Raw genomic sequence first — 19,412 nt, forward strand, 5'->3', positions numbered from 1 at the left:
TTTTATTTCAGTTGTTATTTTCTGTAGGAAACACTTGTAAGATCTACACAAGTTACCCATTGCTGAATTCAGAATGTTGTCTTCTTTTCAAAAATGTTTAGGTTACTGGGACCCAGCATTGGTTTCACACCCATTTCTGTCACTGACTGGAAGGAGGCTAAAAGCACACAAAATCGTAAAAATGGGGTATGTCCCAGTAAAATGCCAAAATTGTGTTGAAAAATTGGGTTTTCTGATTCAAGTCTGCCTGTCCCTGAAAGCTGGGAAGCTGGTGATTTTAGCAGTGCAAACCCTTTGTTGATGCCAATTTCAGGGACAAAAACCACAAGCCTTCTTCTCCAGCCCTTTTTTCCATTTTTTTCTTTTTTAAAACAAAATTTTTACTGTATTTTGGCTAATTTCTTGGTCTCCTTCAGGGGAACCCACAAAGTCTGGGTACCTCTAGAATCCCTAGGATGTTGGAAAAAAAGGACGCAAATTTGGCGTGGATAGCTTATGTGGACAAAAATCTATGAGGGCCTAAGCGCGCCCTGCCCCAAATAGCCAAAAAAATGCCTGGCACCTGAGGGGGAAAAGGCTGGCAGCGAAGGGGTTAAAATGCACTATTTTATTCCAATTTCTTCACTTAGCTTCAGATGAACTATTTTTCCCTCCCACCAACTCCTTTCAAAGTGCACCAGCCACCACTGCCTTGGGTGGGACAGATTGTTTTCGATTGCAGTATGGCAGATTGTTTTGGATTGCAGTGTGGTAGTTTGTTTTTGATTGGAGTGCAGCAGATTGCAGTGGGGTAGATTGTTTTGAATTGGAGTAGGGGAGATTGTTTTGAAGTGGAGTCGGGCAGATTGGAGTGGGGCAGATTGTTTTGGATCGAAGTGGGACAGATTGTTTTGGAGTGGTGCAGATTGTTTTTTATTATAGTGGGGCACATTGGAGTGAGACAGATTTGCTTGGGGTGGGTGGAGAGGATTGGAGTAGGATGAGTTAGAGTGGATTGGATTCGGGTGAGTGATTTGGACTGGAGTGAGGTGGATTAGTGTGGGTGAAGTGGTCTGGATGGGGTGGATTGTAGTGGGGAAGATTGGAGTGGGGTGGATTGAAGTGTACCGCAGGATTATGTGTTAAAGATTAATTTCAGAATTTACACATAATAAAGAAACACTGTTGATTTGCAATATTTTAAACGAGCTAATCGTCATCTTTTGAGAAGAGTGCCCACGAACAAAAGCAAAAGAAAACATGCGTGGAACGTGGGAAAAGACGATTTGGCAAAATAAAAGAAAGTTCGATTTAAATTTAAAACTTAACAGTTTTGGTTGTCCTGCTGGGCATGTTTTTGCCAGTCACAAGCCTTCTGTTTGCAGGGCACTAGAAGGTAAAAGGAAAAAATAGTACCTTGATCAGGTGGGGAGCAGCGGTCAGGCACTGATTAAGCTGAATCAATCAACGCTTGGTCGCTGCTCTACAGAGAGGAACGGAAATGATGCAAGACATGCCTTGATGAATTAGGAAACTGTAAAGAAGAGTGCCACATAAATAAAAAAATGGTGAGAGACATGCGGGCTCCAAGCCCTTTACTGAATGCTACAGAGTCTATCAAGCGAGACCCTAAAAAGGTCAGTTAGTTAAAATAAACAAACATTGTTACTTCTAAATATCAATATTCCAAGGACGCCTAGATGGTCGTCAAGCAAAAAGTTCCTAGTGCATGGAGGGGCTTATGGTAGTTCTGAAGAGAGGCAAAGGACTTGGTCAGAGGGTGGCCTTGTTGGTGTGGTAGGGAAGCAATACCTCAAACGTTATTACTGGGGTAGGGGAGCTTGCAATTCGGAGTAATGAAAATTATCACAAAGCAATCAAGTAATTCCACATCAAAATAACAAGCGTGCGGGCTGACAACCATGCTCTCAGCATCAACGAGCGCAGAGTGAAGTGAATTTTACCATCCTCTGTGCATTTTTATTGCGGGGCTCATTTACATTTGACTTGGCGCGCAGAACGAGTGAGAACCAGGTCAATAGAAACAAAAATCATCTATTTAAAAAGTTTCGTTTCACGTGGGCCTGTTGTGCTTACTTCTTTCAGAATAGCTTTTGAACCTCTGTCCTGTGTGTGTCTGTGACTGTCACGTGAAAGGCAGTCAGAGCATCCAGGTGGACCCCATGTCACCTGGGGCACCGCCCACCAGTGCTGGAGTTTTAAACAGCACCCGGTTGCATTTTGGGACTTGTGCCTTTTCAATGTGAGCTCAAAGACCGGGAAGTGTGGAATTCTGTTGGCTAAAAAATATTAACAGCGGAATGTGAATAGGCCACACAAGACATGACGTCACTGGAAAGCTAAACAGTATGTTGGGGAGACTGGGTGCGGCAATAGGGCTGATGTCATGAATACGTGCAACTCCTCAGTTATTTTTGAATGAACTGCTCATTCATTAGATCCCACCCAAAGAAATGAGCCCACCAGTATGAACACTTGTTTCATTAGAAAATGATGGAGTCACATTGCCTATGTAGAGCAGGTGCTTATACCTTGGTTGGAAGTCATTGCTCGGAGAGTGTTGTCTTTTAAGGTGATTGCACTAGGTCCGAGCAGGTGGGAGAAGACTTGTGCAGTGACTGAGTAAGAGAGATAACCTTCAATTACCACATCACCCTCCCGACATTGTAATCATGTCCATGAAATGGTTTATCAACTCGACTTTCCACACTCAGTGAGGAGGCTCAGGGTTGCGGTGCTCATCAAGTGCACAGACACACTGAGAGCAGCAGGTAGCGTGGCCGAGCGGTCTAAGGCGCTGGATTAAGGCTCCAGTCTCTTTGGAGGCGTGGGTTCAAATCCCACCGCTGCCAGAGATGGATTTTTACAGATCTTAATGACGCATCTCCCTTCTGACCCTTCAATTTGCATAAACAGTGACTCTACCAATAGGTCCCTAATTTTAAAACTCTTTTACAGTCTCCTTCTAAGTAAACTCCTAAACCGTGGACTCCAAGAAATCGGCTGATTGGCGCTGCTGTTGTTTTGCTTCATTCTGCTTAGATCACCTTCAAATGGAAGGTTTAACAAATCATTTGTTCTCCCCACGCGGTCACCCGCTCTTCTCTCTGCAAAATAAAATCGAACCTCTGTTAAATAAAGATTTAAAGTAAATTATCTATCTTCCCAAATAAAGTTGGTAAATGTGTTCTTCACAGTTATTTTAAAAATCAGGTTTAAAATAAACAACAGAGGTAGTCAGCAGGATTCAAACCCGTGCAGGGAACCCCCAAAGGATTTCAAGCCCATCACCTTAACCACTCGGCCATAACTACCAGCTCTCATTGAGCTCTACCGAAACTTTATATCACAACAAAATTGTGCAAAATGGCCGTGCAGACCTATATATGACTCCATTTAGTAGGATCTCTAACTGTGTGCAAAGGGCACATTGCTATGTTTCTGTCTAAGCTTTGCTTTAGGTCTGAGGTCTTAAGAACCAAAGCAGGCTCCACGCACACTTGCCTGCACAAAAAAACAAGCATTTGCAATGCGAAAGGTCTCACATTTGTGAGAGTTAGAGCTATTGGCGTTGCAAATGACAATGTCTTTTACCTAGGTTTTGCTTTTCTTTGGGAAAATTTGATGTGTCCACGTTGTGTTTTGGGGCACTTCCTGTCGCGGGCGCTAGGCCTACCCACACAAGTGAGGTAAAAAATGTTATCGGGAGACTTGGGGAAACATAGAATAGCAAAACAAGAGTTACTGCCCCTTGTCTTTATCTACATTTTTTCCTTCCAAATATAAGACAGTGTGTAAAAAAGACGTCTATTTGAGAAATGCCCTTTAATTCGCATGCTAGTGTGGGCACCCCAGAATTCAGAGATGTGCAAATAACCACTGCTCCTTCACTCCTTATCTTGTGCCCATTTTGGAAATAGAAAGGTTTTCTTGATACCTATTTTTCACTCTATATACTTCGGCAAATTAATTGCAGTATACCCGGTATAGAATGAAAACCCACTGCAAGGTGCAGCTCATTTATTTTCTCTGGATACCTAGGGTTCTTGATGAACCTACAAGCCCTATATATCCCCGCAACCAGAAGAGTCCAGCAGGCGTAATGGTATATTGCTTTCAAAAATCTGACATTGCAGAAAAAAGTTACAGAGTAAAACGTAGAGGAAAATGGCTGTTTTTTTCTTCTCAATTTCAATATTTTTTTTTTATTTCAGTTGTTATTTTCTGTAGGAAACACTTGTAAGATCTACACAAGTTACCCATTGCTGAATTCAGAATGTTGTCTTCTTTTCAAAAATGTTTAGGTTACTGGGACCCAGCATTGGTTTCACACCCATTTCTGTCACTGACTGGAAGGAGGCTAAAAGCACACAAAATCGTAAAAATGGGGTATGTCCCAGTAAAATGCCAAAATTGTGTTGAAAAATTGGGTTTTCTGATTCAAGTCTGCCTGTCCCTGAAAGCTGGGAAGCTGGTGATTTTAGCAGTGCAAACCCTTTGTTGATGCCAATTTCAGGGACAAAAACCACAAGCCTTCTTCTCCAGCCCTTTTTTCCATTTTTTTCTTTTTTAAAACAAAATTTTTACTGTATTTTGGCTAATTTCTTGGTCTCCTTCAGGGGAACCCACAAAGTCTGGGTACCTCTAGAATCCCTAGGATGTTGGAAAAAAAGGACGCAAATTTGGCGTGGATAGCTTATGTGGACAAAAATCTATGAGGGCCTAAGCGCGCCCTGCCCCAAATAGCCAAAAAAATGCCTGGCACCTGAGGGGGAAAAGGCTGGCAGCGAAGGGGTTAAAATGCACTATTTTATTCCAATTTCTTCACTTAGCTTCAGATGAACTATTTTTCCCTCCCACCAACTCCTTTCAAAGTGCACCAGCCACCACTGCCTTGGGTGGGACAGATTGTTTTCGATTGCAGTATGGCAGATTGTTTTGGATTGCAGTGTGGTAGTTTGTTTTTGATTGGAGTGCAGCAGATTGCAGTGGGGTAGATTGTTTTGAATTGGAGTAGGGGAGATTGTTTTGAAGTGGAGTCGGGCAGATTGGAGTGGGGCAGATTGTTTTGGATCGAAGTGGGACAGATTGTTTTGGAGTGGTGCAGATTGTTTTTTATTATAGTGGGGCACATTGGAGTGAGACAGATTTGCTTGGGGTGGGTGGAGAGGATTGGAGTAGGATGAGTTAGAGTGGATTGGATTCGGGTGAGTGATTTGGACTGGAGTGAGGTGGATTAGTGTGGGTGAAGTGGTCTGGATGGGGTGGATTGTAGTGGGGAAGATTGTAGTGGGGTGGATTGAAGTGTACCGCAGGATTATGTGTTAAAGATTAATTTCAGAATTTACACATAATAAAGAAACACTGTTGATTTGCAATATTTTAAACGAGCTAATCGTCATCTTTTGAGAAGAGTGCCCACGACCAAAAGCAAAAGAAAACATGCGTGGAACGTGGGAAAAGACGATTTGGCAAAATAAAAGAAAGTTCGATTTAAATTTAAAACTTAACAGTTTTGGTTGTCCTGCTGGGCATGTTTTTGCCAGTCACAAGCCTTCTGTTTGCAGGGCACTAGAAGGTAAAAGGAAAAAATAGTACCTTGATCAGGTGGGGAGCAGCGGTCAGGCACTGATTAAGCTGAATCAATCAACGCTTGGTCGCTGCTCTACAGAGAGGAACGGAAATGATGCAAGACATGCCTTGATGAATTAGGAAACTGTAAAGAAGAGTGCCACATAAATAAAAAAATGGTGAGAGACATGCGGGCTCCAAGCCCTTTACTGAATACTACAGAGTCTATCAAGCGAGACCCTAAAAAGGTCAGTTAGTTAAAATAAACAAACATTGTTACTTCTAAATATCAATATTCCAAGGACGCCTAGATGGTCGTCAAGCAAAAAGTTCCTAGTGCATGGAGGGGCTTATGGTAGTTCTGAAGAGAGGCAAAGGACTTGGTCAGAGGGTGGCCTTGTTGGTGTGGTAGGGAAGCAATACCTCAAACATTATTACTGGGGTAGGGGAGCTTGCAATTCGGAGTAATGAAAATTATCACAAAGCAATCAAGTAATTCCACATCAAAATAACAAGCGTGCGGGCTGACAACCATGCTCTCAGCATCAACGAGCGCAGAGTGAAGTGAATTTTACCATCCTCTGTGCATTTTTATTGCGGGGCTCATTTACATTTGACTTGGCGCACAGAACGAGTGAGAACCAGGTCAATAGAAACAAAAATCATCTATTTAAAAAGTTTAGTTTCACGTGGGCCTGTTGTGCTTACTTCTTTCAGAATAGCTTTTGAACCTCTGTCCTGTGTGTGTCTGTGACTGTCACGTGAAAGGCAGTCAGAGCATCCAGGTGGGCCCCATGTCACCTGGGGCACCGCCCACCAGTGCTGGAGTTTTAAACAGCACCCGGTTGCATTTTGGGACTTGTGCCTTTTCAATGTGAGCTCAAAGACGGGAGCCTGTGAAATTCTATTGGCTAAAAAATATTAACAGCGGAATGTGAATAGGCCACACAAGACATGACGTCACTGGAAAGCTAAACAGTATGTTGGGGAGACTGGGTGCGGCAATAGGGCTGATGTCATGAATACGTGCAACTCCTCAGTTATTTTTGAATGAACTGCTCATTCATTAGATCCCACCCAAAGAAATGAGCCCACCAGTATGAACACTTGTTTCATTAGAAAATGATGGAGTCACATTGCCTATGTAGAGCAGGTGCTTATACCTTGGTTGGAAGTCATTGCTCGGAGAGTGTTGTCTTTTAAGGTGATTGCACTAGGTCCGAGCAGGTGGGAGAAGACTTGTGCAGTGACTGAGTAAGAGAGATAACCTTCAATTACCACATCACCCTCCCGACATTGTAATCATGTCCATGAAATGGTTTATCAACTCGACTTTCCACACTCAGTGAGGAGGCTCAGGGTTGCGGTGCTCATCAAGTGCACAGACACACTGAGAGCAGCAGGTAGCGTGGCCGAGCGGTCTAAGGCGCTGGATTAAGGCTCCAGTCTCTTTGGAGGCGTGGGTTCAAATCCCACCGCTGCCAGAGATGGATTTTTACAGATCTTAATGACGCATCTCCCTTCTGACCCTTCAATTTGCATAAACAGTGACTCTACCAATAGGTCCCTAATTTTAAAACTCTTTTACAGTCTCCTTCTAAGTAAACTCCTAAACCGTGGACTCCAAGAAATCGGCTGATTGGCGCTGCTGTTGTTTTGCTTCATTCTGCTTAGATCACCTTCAAATGGAAGGTTTAACAAATCATTTGTTCTCCCCACGCGGTCACCAGCTCTTCTCTCTGCAAAATAAAATCGAACCTCTGTTAAATAAAGATTTAAAGTAAATTATCTATCTTCCCAAATAAAGTTGGTAAATGTGTTCTTCACAGTTATTTTAAAAATCAGGTTTAAAATAAACAACAGAGGTAGTCAGCAGGATTCAAACCCGTGCAGGGAACCCCCAAAGGATTTCAAGCCCATCACCTTAACCACTCGGCCATAACTACCAACTCTCATTGAGCTCTACCGAAACTTTATATCACAACAAAATTGTGCAAAATGGCCGTGCAGACCTATATATGACTCCATTTAGTAGGATCTCTAACTGTGTGCAAAGGGCACATTGCTATGTTTCTGTCTAAGCTTTGCTTTAGGTCTGAGGTCTTAAGAACCAAAGCAGGCTCCACGCACACTTGCCTGCACAAAAAAACAAGCATTTGCAATGCGAAAGGTCTCACATTTGTGAGAGTTAGAGCTATTGGCGTTGCAAATGACAATGTCTTTTACCTAGGTTTTGGTTTTCTTTGGGAAAATTTGATGTGTCCACATTGTGTTTTGGGGCACTTCCTGTCGCGGGCGCTAGGCCTACCCACACAAGTGAGGTAAAAAATGTTATCGGGAGACTTGGGGAAACATAGAATAGCAAAACAAGAGTTACTGCCCCTTGTCTTTATCTACATTTTTTCCTTCCAAATATAAGACAGTGTGTAAAAAAGACGTCTATTTGAGAAATGCCCTTTAATTCGCATGCTAGTGTGGGCACCCCAGAATTCAGAGATGTGCAAATAACCACTGCTCCTTCACTCCTTATCTTGTGCCCATTTTGGAAATAGAAAGGTTTTCTTGATACCTATTTTTCACTCTATATACTTCGGCAAATTAATTGCAGTATACCCGGTATAGAATGAAAACCCACTGCAAGGTGCAGCTCATTTATTTTCTCTGGATACCTAGGGTTCTTGATGAACCTTCAAGCCCTATATATCCCCGCAACCAGAAGAGTCCAGCAGGCGTAATGGTATATTGCTTTCAAAAATCTGACATTGCAGAAAAAAGTTACAGAGTAAAACGTAGAGGAAAATGGCTGTTTTTTTCTTCTCAATTTCAATATTTTTTTTTTATTTCAGTTGTTATTTTCTGTAGGAAACACTTGTAAGATCTACACAAGTTACCCATTGCTGAATTCAGAATGTTGTCTTCTTTTCAAAAATGTTTAGGTTACTGGGACCCAGCATTGGTTTCACACCCATTTCTGTCACTGACTGGAAGGAGGCTAAAAGCACACAAAATCGTAAAAATGGGGTATGTCCCAGTAAAATGCCAAAATTGTGTTGAAAAATTGGGTTTTCTGATTCAAGTCTGCCTGTCCCTGAAAGCTGGGAAGCTGGTGATTTTAGCAGTGCAAACCCTTTGTTGATGCCAATTTCAGGGACAAAAACCACAAGCCTTCTTCTCCAGCCCTTTTTTCCATTTTTTTCTTTTTTAAAACAAAATTTTTACTGTATTTTGGCTAATTTCTTGGTCTCCTTCAGGGGAACCCACAAAGTCTGGGTACCTCTAGAATCCCTAGGATGTTGGAAAAAAAGGACGCAAATTTGGCGTGGATAGCTTATGTGGACAAAAATCTATGAGGGCCTAAGCGCGCCCTGCCCCAAATAGCCAAAAAAATGCCTGGCACCTGAGGGGGAAAAGGCTGGCAGCGAAGGGGTTAAAATGCACTATTTTATTCCAATTTCTTCACTTAGCTTCAGATGAACTATTTTTCCCTCCCACCAACTCCTTTCAAAGTGCACCAGCCACCACTGCCTTGGGTGGGACAGATTGTTTTCGATTGCAGTATGGCAGATTGTTTTGGATTGCAGTGTGGTAGTTTGTTTTTGATTGGAGTGCAGCAGATTGCAGTGGGGTAGATTGTTTTGAATTGGAGTAGGGGAGATTGTTTTGAAGTGGAGTCGGGCAGATTGGAGTGGGGCAGATTGTTTTGGATCGAAGTGGGACAGATTGTTTTGGAGTGGTGCAGATTGTTTTTTATTATAGTGGGGCACATTGGAGTGAGACAGATTTGCTTGGGGTGGGTGGAGAGGATTGGAGTAGGATGAGTTAGAGTGGATTGGATTCGGGTGAGTGATTTGGACTGGAGTGAGGTGGATTAGTGTGGGTGAAGTGGTCTGGATGGGGTGGATTGTAGTGGGGAAGATTGGAGTGGGGTGGATTGAAGTGTACCGCAGGATTATGTGTTAAAGATTAATTTCAGAATTTACACATAATAAAGAAACACTGTTGATTTGCAATATTTTAAACGAGCTAATCGTCATCTTTTGAGAAGAGTGCCCACGAACAAAAGCAAAAGAAAACATGCGTGGAACGTGGGAAAAGACGATTTGGCAAAATAAAAGAAAGTTCGATTTAAATTTAAAACTTAACAGTTTTGGTTGTCCTGCTGGGCATGTTTTTGCCAGTCACAAGCCTTCTGTTTGCAGGGCACTAGAAGGTAAAAGGAAAAAATAGTACCTTGATCAGGTGGGGAGCAGCGGTCAGGCACTGATTAAGCTGAATCAATCAACGCTTGGTCGCTGCTCTACAGAGAGGAACGGAAATGATGCAAGACATGCCTTGATGAATTAGGAAACTGTAAAGAAGAGTGCCACATAAATAAAAAAATGGTGAGAGACATGCGGGCTCCAAGCCCTTTACTGAATGCTACAGAGTCTATCAAGCGAGACCCTAAAAAGGTCAGTTAGTTAAAATAAACAAACATTGTTACTTCTAAATATCAATATTCCAAGGACGCCTAGATGGTCGTCAAGCAAAAAGTTCCTAGTGCATGGAGGGGCTTATGGTAGTTCTGAAGAGAGGCAAAGGACTTGGTCAGAGGGTGGCCTTGTTGGTGTGGTAGGGAAGCAATACCTCAAACGTTATTACTGGGGTAGGGGAGCTTGCAATTCGGAGTAATGAAAATTATCACAAAGCAATCAAGTAATTCCACATCAAAATAACAAGCGTGCGGGCTGACAACCATGCTCTCAGCATCAACGAGCGCAGAGTGAAGTGAATTTTACCATCCTCTGTGCATTTTTATTGCGGGGCTCATTTACATTTGACTTGGCGCGCAGAACGAGTGAGAACCAGGTCAATAGAAACAAAAATCATCTATTTAAAAAGTTTCGTTTCACGTGGGCCTGTTGTGCTTACTTCTTTCAGAATAGCTTTTGAACCTCTGTCCTGTGTGTGTCTGTGACTGTCACGTGAAAGGCAGTCAGAGCATCCAGGTGGACCCCATGTCACCTGGGGCACCGCCCACCAGTGCTGGAGTTTTAAACAGCACCCGGTTGCATTTTGGGACTTGTGCCTTTTCAATGTGAGCTCAAAGACCGGGAAGTGTGGAATTCTGTTGGCTAAAAAATATTAACAGCGGAATGTGAATAGGCCACACAAGACATGACGTCACTGGAAAGCTAAACAGTATGTTGGGGAGACTGGGTGCGGCAATAGGGCTGATGTCATGAATACGTGCAACTCCTCAGTTATTTTTGAATGAACTGCTCATTCATTAGATCCCACCCAAAGAAATGAGCCCACCAGTATGAACACTTGTTTCATTAGAAAATGATGGAGTCACATTGCCTATGTAGAGCAGGTGCTTATACCTTGGTTGGAAGTCATTGCTCGGAGAGTGTTGTCTTTTAAGGTGATTGCACTAGGTCCGAGCAGGTGGGAGAAGACTTGTGCAGTGACTGAGTAAGAGAGATAACCTTCAATTACCACATCACCCTCCCGACATTGTAATCATGTCCATGAAATGGTTTATCAACTCGACTTTCCACACTCAGTGAGGAGGCTCAGGGTTGCGGTGCTCATCAAGTGCACAGACACACTGAGAGCAGCAGGTAGCGTGGCCGAGCGGTCTAAGGCGCTGGATTAAGGCTCCAGTCTCTTTGGAGGCGTGGGTTCAAATCCCACCGCTGCCAGAGATGGATTTTTACAGATCTTAATGACGCATCTCCCTTCTGACCCTTCAATTTGCATAAACAGTGACTCTACCAATAGGTCCCTAATTTTAAAACTCTTTTACAGTCTCCTTCTAAGTAAACTCCTAAACCGTGGACTCCAAGAAATCGGCTGATTGGCGCTGCTGTTGTTTTGCTTCATTCTGCTTAGATCACCTTCAAATGGAAGGTTTAACAAATCATTTGTTCTCCCCACGCGGTCACCCGCTCTTCTCTCTGCAAAATAAAATCGAACCTCTGTTAAATAAAGATTTAAAGTAAATTATCTATCTTCCCAAATAAAGTTGGTAAATGTGTTCTTCACAGTTATTTTAAAAATCAGGTTTAAAATAAACAACAGAGGTAGTCAGCAGGATTCAAACCCGTGCAGGGAACCCCCAAAGGATTTCAAGCCCATCACCTTAACCACTCGGCCATAACTACCAGCTCTCATTGAGCTCTACCGAAACTTTATATCACAACAAAATTGTGCAAAATGGCCGTGCAGACCTATATATGACTCCATTTAGTAGGATCTCTAACTGTGTGCAAAGGGCACATTGCTATGTTTCTGTCTAAGCTTTGCTTTAGGTCTGAGGTCTTAAGAACCAAAGCAGGCTCCACGCACACTTGCCTGCACAAAAAAACAAGCATTTGCAATGCGAAAGGTCTCACATTTGTGAGAGTTAGAGCTATTGGCGTTGCAAATGACAATGTCTTTTACCTAGGTTTTGCTTTTCTTTGGGAAAATTTGATGTGTCCACGTTGTGTTTTGGGGCACTTCCTGTCGCGGGCGCTAGGCCTACCCACACAAGTGAGGTAAAAAATGTTATCGGGAGACTTGGGGAAACATAGAATAGCAAAACAAGAGTTACTGCCCCTTGTCTTTATCTACATTTTTTCCTTCCAAATATAAGACAGTGTGTAAAAAAGACGTCTATTTGAGAAATGCCCTTTAATTCGCATGCTAGTGTGGGCACCCCAGAATTCAGAGATGTGCAAATAACCACTGCTCCTTCACTCCTTATCTTGTGCCCATTTTGGAAATAGAAAGGTTTTCTTGATACCTATTTTTCACTCTATATACTTCGGCAAATTAATTGCAGTATACCCGGTATAGAATGAAAACCCACTGCAAGGTGCAGCTCATTTATTTTCTCTGGATACCTAGGGTTCTTGATGAACCTACAAGCCCTATATATCCCCGCAACCAGAAGAGTCCAGCAGGCGTAATGGTATATTGCTTTCAAAAATCTGACATTGCAGAAAAAAGTTACAGAGTAAAACGTAGAGGAAAATGGCTGTTTTTTTCTTCTCAATTTCAATATTTTTTTTTTATTTCAGTTGTTATTTTCTGTAGGAAACACTTGTAAGATCTACACAAGTTACCCATTGCTGAATTCAGAATGTTGTCTTCTTTTCAAAAATGTTTAGGTTACTGGGACCCAGCATTGGTTTCACACCCATTTCTGTCACTGACTGGAAGGAGGCTAAAAGCACACAAAATCGTAAAAATGGGGTATGTCCCAGTAAAATGCCAAAATTGTGTTGAAAAATTGGGTTTTCTGATTCAAGTCTGCCTGTCCCTGAAAGCTGGGAAGCTGGTGATTTTAGCAGTGCAAACCCTTTGTTGATGCCAATTTCAGGGACAAAAACCACAAGCCTTCTTCTCCAGCCCTTTTTTCCATTTTTTTCTTTTTTAAAACAAAATTTTTACTGTATTTTGGCTAATTTCTTGGTCTCCTTCAGGGGAACCCACAAAGTCTGGGTACCTCTAGAATCCCTAGGATGTTGGAAAAAAAGGACGCAAATTTGGCGTGGATAGCTTATGTGGACAAAAATCTATGAGGGCCTAAGCGCGCCCTGCCCCAAATAGCCAAAAAAATGCCTGGCACCTGAGGGGGAAAAGGCTGGCAGCGAAGGGGTTAAAATGCACTATTTTATTCCAATTTCTTCACTTAGCTTCAGATGAACTATTTTTCCCTCCCACCAACTCCTTTCAAAGTGCACCAGCCACCACTGCCTTGGGTGGGACAGATTGTTTTCGATTGCAGTATGGCAGATTGTTTTGGATTGCAGTGTGGTAGTTTGTTTTTGATTGGAGTGCAGCAGATTGCAGTGGGGTAGATTGTTTTGAATTGGAGTAGGGGAGATTGTTTTGAAGTGGAGTCGGGCAGATTGGAGTGGGGCAGATTGTTTTGGATCGAAGTGGGACAGATTGTTTTGGAGTGGTGCAGATTGTTTTTTATTATAGTGGGGCACATTGGAGTGAGACAGATTTGCTTGGGGTGGGTGGAGAGGATTGGAGTAGGATGAGTTAGAGTGGATTGGATTCGGGTGAGTGATTTGGACTGGAGTGAGGTGGATTAGTGTGGGTGAAGTGGTCTGGATGGGGTGGATTGTAGTGGGGAAGATTGTAGTGGGGTGGATTGAAGTGTACCGCAGGATTATGTGTTAAAGATTAATTTCAGAATTTACACATAATAAAGAAACACTGTTGATTTGCAATATTTTAAACGAGCTAATCGTCATCTTTTGAGAAGAGTGCCCACGACCAAAAGCAAAAGAAAACATGCGTGGAACGTGGGAAAAGACGATTTGGCAAAATAAAAGAAAGTTCGATTTAAATTTAAAACTTAACAGTTTTGGTTGTCCTGCTGGGCATGTTTTTGCCAGTCACAAGCCTTCTGTTTGCAGGGCACTAGAAGGTAAAAGGAAAAAATAGTACCTTGATCAGGTGGGGAGCAGCGGTCAGGCACTGATTAAGCTGAATCAATCAACGCTTGGTCGCTGCTCTACAGAGAGGAACGGAAATGATGCAAGACATGCCTTGATGAATTAGGAAACTGTAAAGAAGAGTGCCACATAAATAAAAAAATGGTGAGAGACATGCGGGCTCCAAGCCCTTTACTGAATACTACAGAGTCTATCAAGCGAGACCCTAAAAAGGTCAGTTAGTTAAAATAAACAAACATTGTTACTTCTAAATATCAATATTCCAAGGACGCCTAGATGGTCGTCAAGCAAAAAGTTCCTAGTGCATGGAGGGGCTTATGGTAGTTCTGAAGAGAGGCAAAGGACTTGGTCAGAGGGTGGCCTTGTTGGTGTGGTAGGGAAGCAATACCTCAAACATTATTACTGGGGTAGGGGAGCTTGCAATTCGGAGTAATGAAAATTATCACAAAGCAATCAAGTAATTCCACATCAAAATAACAAGCGTGCGGGCTGACAACCATGCTCTCAGCATCAACGAGCGCAGAGTGAAGTGAATTTTACCATCCTCTGTGCATTTTTATTGCGGGGCTCATTTACATTTGACTTGGCGCACAGAACGAGTGAGAACCAGGTCAATAGAAACAAAAATCATCTATTTAAAAAGTTTAGTTTCACGTGGGCCTGTTGTGCTTACTTCTTTCAGAATAGCTTTTGAACCTCTGTCCTGTGTGTGTCTGTGACTGTCACGTGAAAGGCAGTCAGAGCATCCAGGTGGGCCCCATGTCACCTGGGGCACCGCCCACCAGTGCTGGAGTTTTAAACAGCACCCGGTTGCATTTTGGGACTTGTGCCTTTTCAATGTGAGCTCAAAGACGGGAGCCTGTGAAATTCTATTGGCTAAAAAATATTAACAGCGGAATGTGAATAGGCCACACAAGACATGACGTCACTGGAAAGCTAAACAGTATGTTGGGGAGACTGGGTGCGGCAATAGGGCTGATGTCATGAATACGTGCAACTCCTCAGTTATTTTTGAATGAACTGCTCATTCATTAGATCCCACCCAAAGAAATGAGCCCACCAGTATGAACACTTGTTTCATTAGAAAATGATGGAGTCACATTGCCTATGTAGAGCAGGTGCTTATACCTTGGTTGGAAGTCATTGCTCGGAGAGTGTTGTCTTTTAAGGTGATTGCACTAGGTCCGAGCAGGTGGGAGAAGACTTGTGCAGTGACTGAGTAAGAGAGATAACCTTCAATTACCACATCACCCTCCCGACATTGTAATCATGTCCATGAAATGGTTTATCAACTCGACTTTCCACACTCAGTGAGGAGGCTCAGGGTTGCGGTGCTCATCAAGTGCACAGACACACTGAGAGCAGCAGGTAGCGTGGCCGAGCGGTCTAAGGCGCTGGATTAAGGCTCCAGTCTCTTTGGAGGCGTGGGTTCAAATCCCACCGCTGCCAGAGATGGATTTTTACAGATCTTAATGACGCATCTCCCTTCTGACCCTTCAATTTGCATAAACAGTGACTCTACCAATAGGTCCCTAATTTTAAAACTCTTTTACAGTCTCCTTCTAAGTAAACTCCTAAACCGTGGACTCCAAGAAATCGGCTGATTGGCGCTGCTGTTGTTTTGCTTCATTCTGCTTAGATCACCTTCAAATGGAAGGTTTAACAAATCATTTGTTCTCCCCACGCGGTCACCAGCTCTTCTCTCTGCAAAATAAAATCGAACCTCTGTTAAATAAAGATTTAAAGTAAATTATCTATCTTCCCAAATAAAGTTGGTAAATGTGTTCTTCACAGTTATTTTAAAAATCAGGTTTAAAATAAACAACAGAGGTAGTCAGCAGGATTCAAACCCGTGCAGGGAACCCCCAAAGGATTTCAAGCCCATCACCTTAACCACTCGGCCATAACTACCAACTCTCATTGAGCTCTACCGAAACTTTATATCACAACAAAATTGTGCAAAATGGCCGTGCAGACCTATATATGACTCCATTTAGTAGGATCTCTAACTGTGTGCAAAGGGCACATTGCTATGTTTCTGTCTAAGCTTTGCTTTAGGTCTGAGGTCTTAAGAACCAAAGCAGGCTCCACGCACACTTGCCTGCACAAAAAAACAAGCATTTGCAATGCGAAAGGTCTCACATTTGTGAGAGTTAGAGCTATTGGCGTTGCAAATGACAATGTCTTTTACCTAGGTTTTGGTTTTCTTTGGGAAAATTTGATGTGTCCACGTTGTGTTTTGGGGCACTTCCTGTCGCGGGCGCTAGGCCTACCCACACAAGTGAGGTAAAAAATGTTATCGGGAGACTTGGGGAAACATAGAATAGCAAAACAAGAGTTACTGCCCCTTGTCTTTATCTACATTTTTTCCTTCCAAATATAAGACAGTGTGTAAAAAAGACGTCTATTTGAGAAATGCCCTTTAATTCGCATGCTAGTGTGGGCACCCCAGAATTTAGAGATGTGCAAATAACCACTGCTCCTTCACTCCTTATCTTGTGCCCATTTTGGAAATAGAAAGGTTTTCTTGATACCTATTTTTCACTCTATATACTTCGGCAAATTAATTGCAGTATACCCGGTATAGAATGAAAACCCACTGCAAGGTGCAGCTCATTTATTTTCTCTGGATACCTAGGGTTCTTGATGAACCTACAAGCCCTATATATCCCCGCAACCAGAAGAGTCCAGCAGGCGTAATGGTATATTGCTTTCAAAAATCTGACATTGCAGAAAAAAGTTACAGAGTAAAACGTAGAGGAAAATGGCTGTTTTTTTCTTCTCAATTTCAATATTTTTTTTTTATTTCAGTTGTTATTTTCTGTAGGAAACACTTGTAAGATCTACACAAGTTACCCATTGCTGAATTCAGAATGTTGTCTTCTTTTCAAAAATGTTTAGGTTACTGGGACCCAGCATTGGTTTCACACCCATTTCTGTCACTGACTGGAAGGAGGCTAAAAGCACACAAAATCGTAAAAATGGGGTATGTCCCAGTAAAATGCCAAAATTGTGTTGAAAAATTGGGTTTTCTGATTCAAGTCTGCCTGTCCCTGAAAGCTGGGAAGCTGGTGATTTTAGCAGTGCAAACCCTTTGTTGATGCCAATTTCAGGGACAAAAACCACAAGCCTTCTTCTCCAGCCCTTTTTTCCATTTTTTCTTTTTTAAAACAAAATTTTTACTGTATTTTGGCTAATTTCTTGGTCTCCTTCAGGGGAACCCACAAAGTCTGGGTACCTCTAGAATCCCTAGGATGTTGGAAAAAAAGGACGCAAATTTGGCATGGATAGCTTATGTGGACAAAAATCTATGAGGGCCTAAGCGCGCCCTGCCCCAAATAGCCAAAAAAATGCCTGGCACCTGAGGGGGAAAAGGCTGGCAGCGAAGGGGTTAAAATGCACTATTTTATTCCAATTTCTTCACTTAGCTTCAGATGAACTATTTTTCCCTCCCACCAACTCCTTCCAAAGTGCACCAGCCACCACTGCCTTGGGTGGGACAGATTGTTTTCGATTGCAGTATGGCAGATTGTTTTGGATTGCAGTGTGGTAGTTTGTTTTTGATTGGAGTGCAGCAGATTGCAGTGGGGTAGATTGTTTTGAATTGGAGTAGGGGAGATTGTTTTGAAGTGGAGTGGGGCAGATTGTTTTGGATCGAAGTGGGACAGATTGTTTTGGAGTGGTGCAGATTGTTTTTTATTATAGTGGGGCACATTGGAGTGAGACAGATTTGCTTGGGGTGGGTGGAGAGGATTGGAGTAGGATGAGTTAGAGTGGATTGGATTCGGGTGAGTGATTTGGACTGGAGTGAGGTGGATTAGTGTGGGTGAAGTGGTCTGGATGGGGTGGATTGTAGTGGGGAAGATTGGAGTGGGGTGGATTGAAGTGTACCGCAGGATTATGTGTTAAAGATTAATTTCAGAATTTACACATAATAAAGAAACACTGTTGATTTGCAATATTTTAAACGAGCTAATCGTCATCTTTTGAGAAGAGTGCCCACGAACAAAAGCAAAAGAAAACATGCGTGGAACGTGGGAAAAGACGATTTGGCAAAATAAAAGAAAGTTCGATTTAAATTTAAAACTTAACAGTTTTGGTTGTCCTGCTGGGCATGTTTTTGCCAGTCACAAGCCTTCTGTTTGCAGGGCACTAGAAGGTAAAAGGAAAAAATAGTACCTTGATCAGGTGGGGAGCAGCGGTCAGGCACTGATTAAGCTGAATCAATCAACGCTTGGTCGCTGCTCTACAGAGAGGAACGGAAATGATGCAAGACATGCCTTGATGAATTAGGAAACTGTAAAGAAGAGTGCCACATAAATAAAAAAATGGTGAGAGACATGCGGGCTCCAAGCCCTTTACTGAATACTACAGAGTCTATCAAGCGAGACCCTAAAAAGGTCAGTTAGTTAAAATAAACAAACATTGTTACTTCTAAATATCAATATTCCAAGGACGCCTAGATGGTCGTCAAGCAAAAAGTTCCTAGTGCATGGAGGGGCTTATGGTAGTTCTGAAGAGAGGCAAAGGACTTGGTCAGAGGGTGGCCTTGTTGGTGTGGTAGGGAAGCAATACCTCAAACATTATTACTGGGGTAGGGGAGCTTGCAATTCGGAGTAATGAAAATTATCACAAAGCAATCAAGTAATTCCACATCAAAATAACAAGCGTGCGGGCTGACAACCATGCTCTCAGCATCAACGAGCGCAGAGTGAAGTGAATTTTACCATCCTCTGTGCATTTTTATTGCGGGGCTCATTTACATTTAACTTGGCGCGCAGAACGAGTGAGAACCAGGTCAATAGAAACAAAAATCATCTATTTAAAAAGTTTAGTTTCACGTGGGCCTGTTGTCCTTACTTCTTTCAGAATAGCTTTTGAACCTCTGTCCTGTGTGTGTCTGTGACTGTCACGTGAAAAGGCAGTCAGGGCATCCAGGTGGACCCCATGTCACCTGGGGCACCGCCCACCAGTGCTGGAGTTTTAAACAGCACCCGGTTGCATTTTGGGACTTGTGCCTTTTCAATGTGAGCTCAAAGACGGGAGCCTGTGAAATTCTATTGGCTAAAAAATATTAACAGCGGAATGTGAATAGGCCACACAAGACATGACGTCACTGGAAAGCTAAACAGTATGTTGGGGAGACTGGGTGCGGCAATAGGGCTGATGTCATGAATACGTGCAACTCCTCAGTTATTTTTGAATGAACTGCTCATTCATTAGATCCCACCCAAAGAAATGAGCCCACCAGTATGAACACTTGTTTCATTAGAAAATGATGGAGTCACATTGCCTATGTAGAGCAGGTGCTTATACCTTGGTTGGAAGTCATTGCTCGGAGAGTGTTGTCTTTTAAGGTGATTGCACTAGGTCCGAGCAGGTGGGAGAAGACTTGTGCAG

At 42.7% G+C, this 19,412-nt stretch overlaps 4 non-coding genes across 4 annotated transcripts; all 4 read left to right on the forward strand.

Moving 5' to 3' along the window:
* The first annotated feature begins 2,770 nt into the window (after positions 1-2,770).
* Positions 2,771-2,852, forward strand: TRNAL-AAG (transfer RNA leucine (anticodon AAG)). The gene has a single exon. It is a non-coding gene; the product is annotated as a tRNA-Leu (tRNA).
* Positions 2,853-6,973: 4,121 nt separating this feature from the next.
* On the forward strand, positions 6,974-7,055 carry TRNAL-AAG (transfer RNA leucine (anticodon AAG)). The gene has a single exon. It is a non-coding gene; the product is annotated as a tRNA-Leu (tRNA).
* A 4,121-nt stretch (positions 7,056-11,176) lies between these two features.
* On the forward strand, positions 11,177-11,258 carry TRNAL-AAG (transfer RNA leucine (anticodon AAG)). Its single transcript has one exon. It is a non-coding gene; the product is annotated as a tRNA-Leu (tRNA).
* Positions 11,259-15,379: 4,121 nt separating this feature from the next.
* On the forward strand, positions 15,380-15,461 carry TRNAL-AAG (transfer RNA leucine (anticodon AAG)). The gene has a single exon. It is a non-coding gene; the product is annotated as a tRNA-Leu (tRNA).
* Positions 15,462-19,412: the final 3,951 nt, after the last annotated feature.

The sequence above is a fragment of the Pleurodeles waltl genome, chromosome 12 (assembly GCF_031143425.1).
Source record: "Pleurodeles waltl isolate 20211129_DDA chromosome 12, aPleWal1.hap1.20221129, whole genome shotgun sequence".
NCBI lineage: Eukaryota > Metazoa > Chordata > Amphibia > Caudata > Salamandridae > Pleurodeles > Pleurodeles waltl.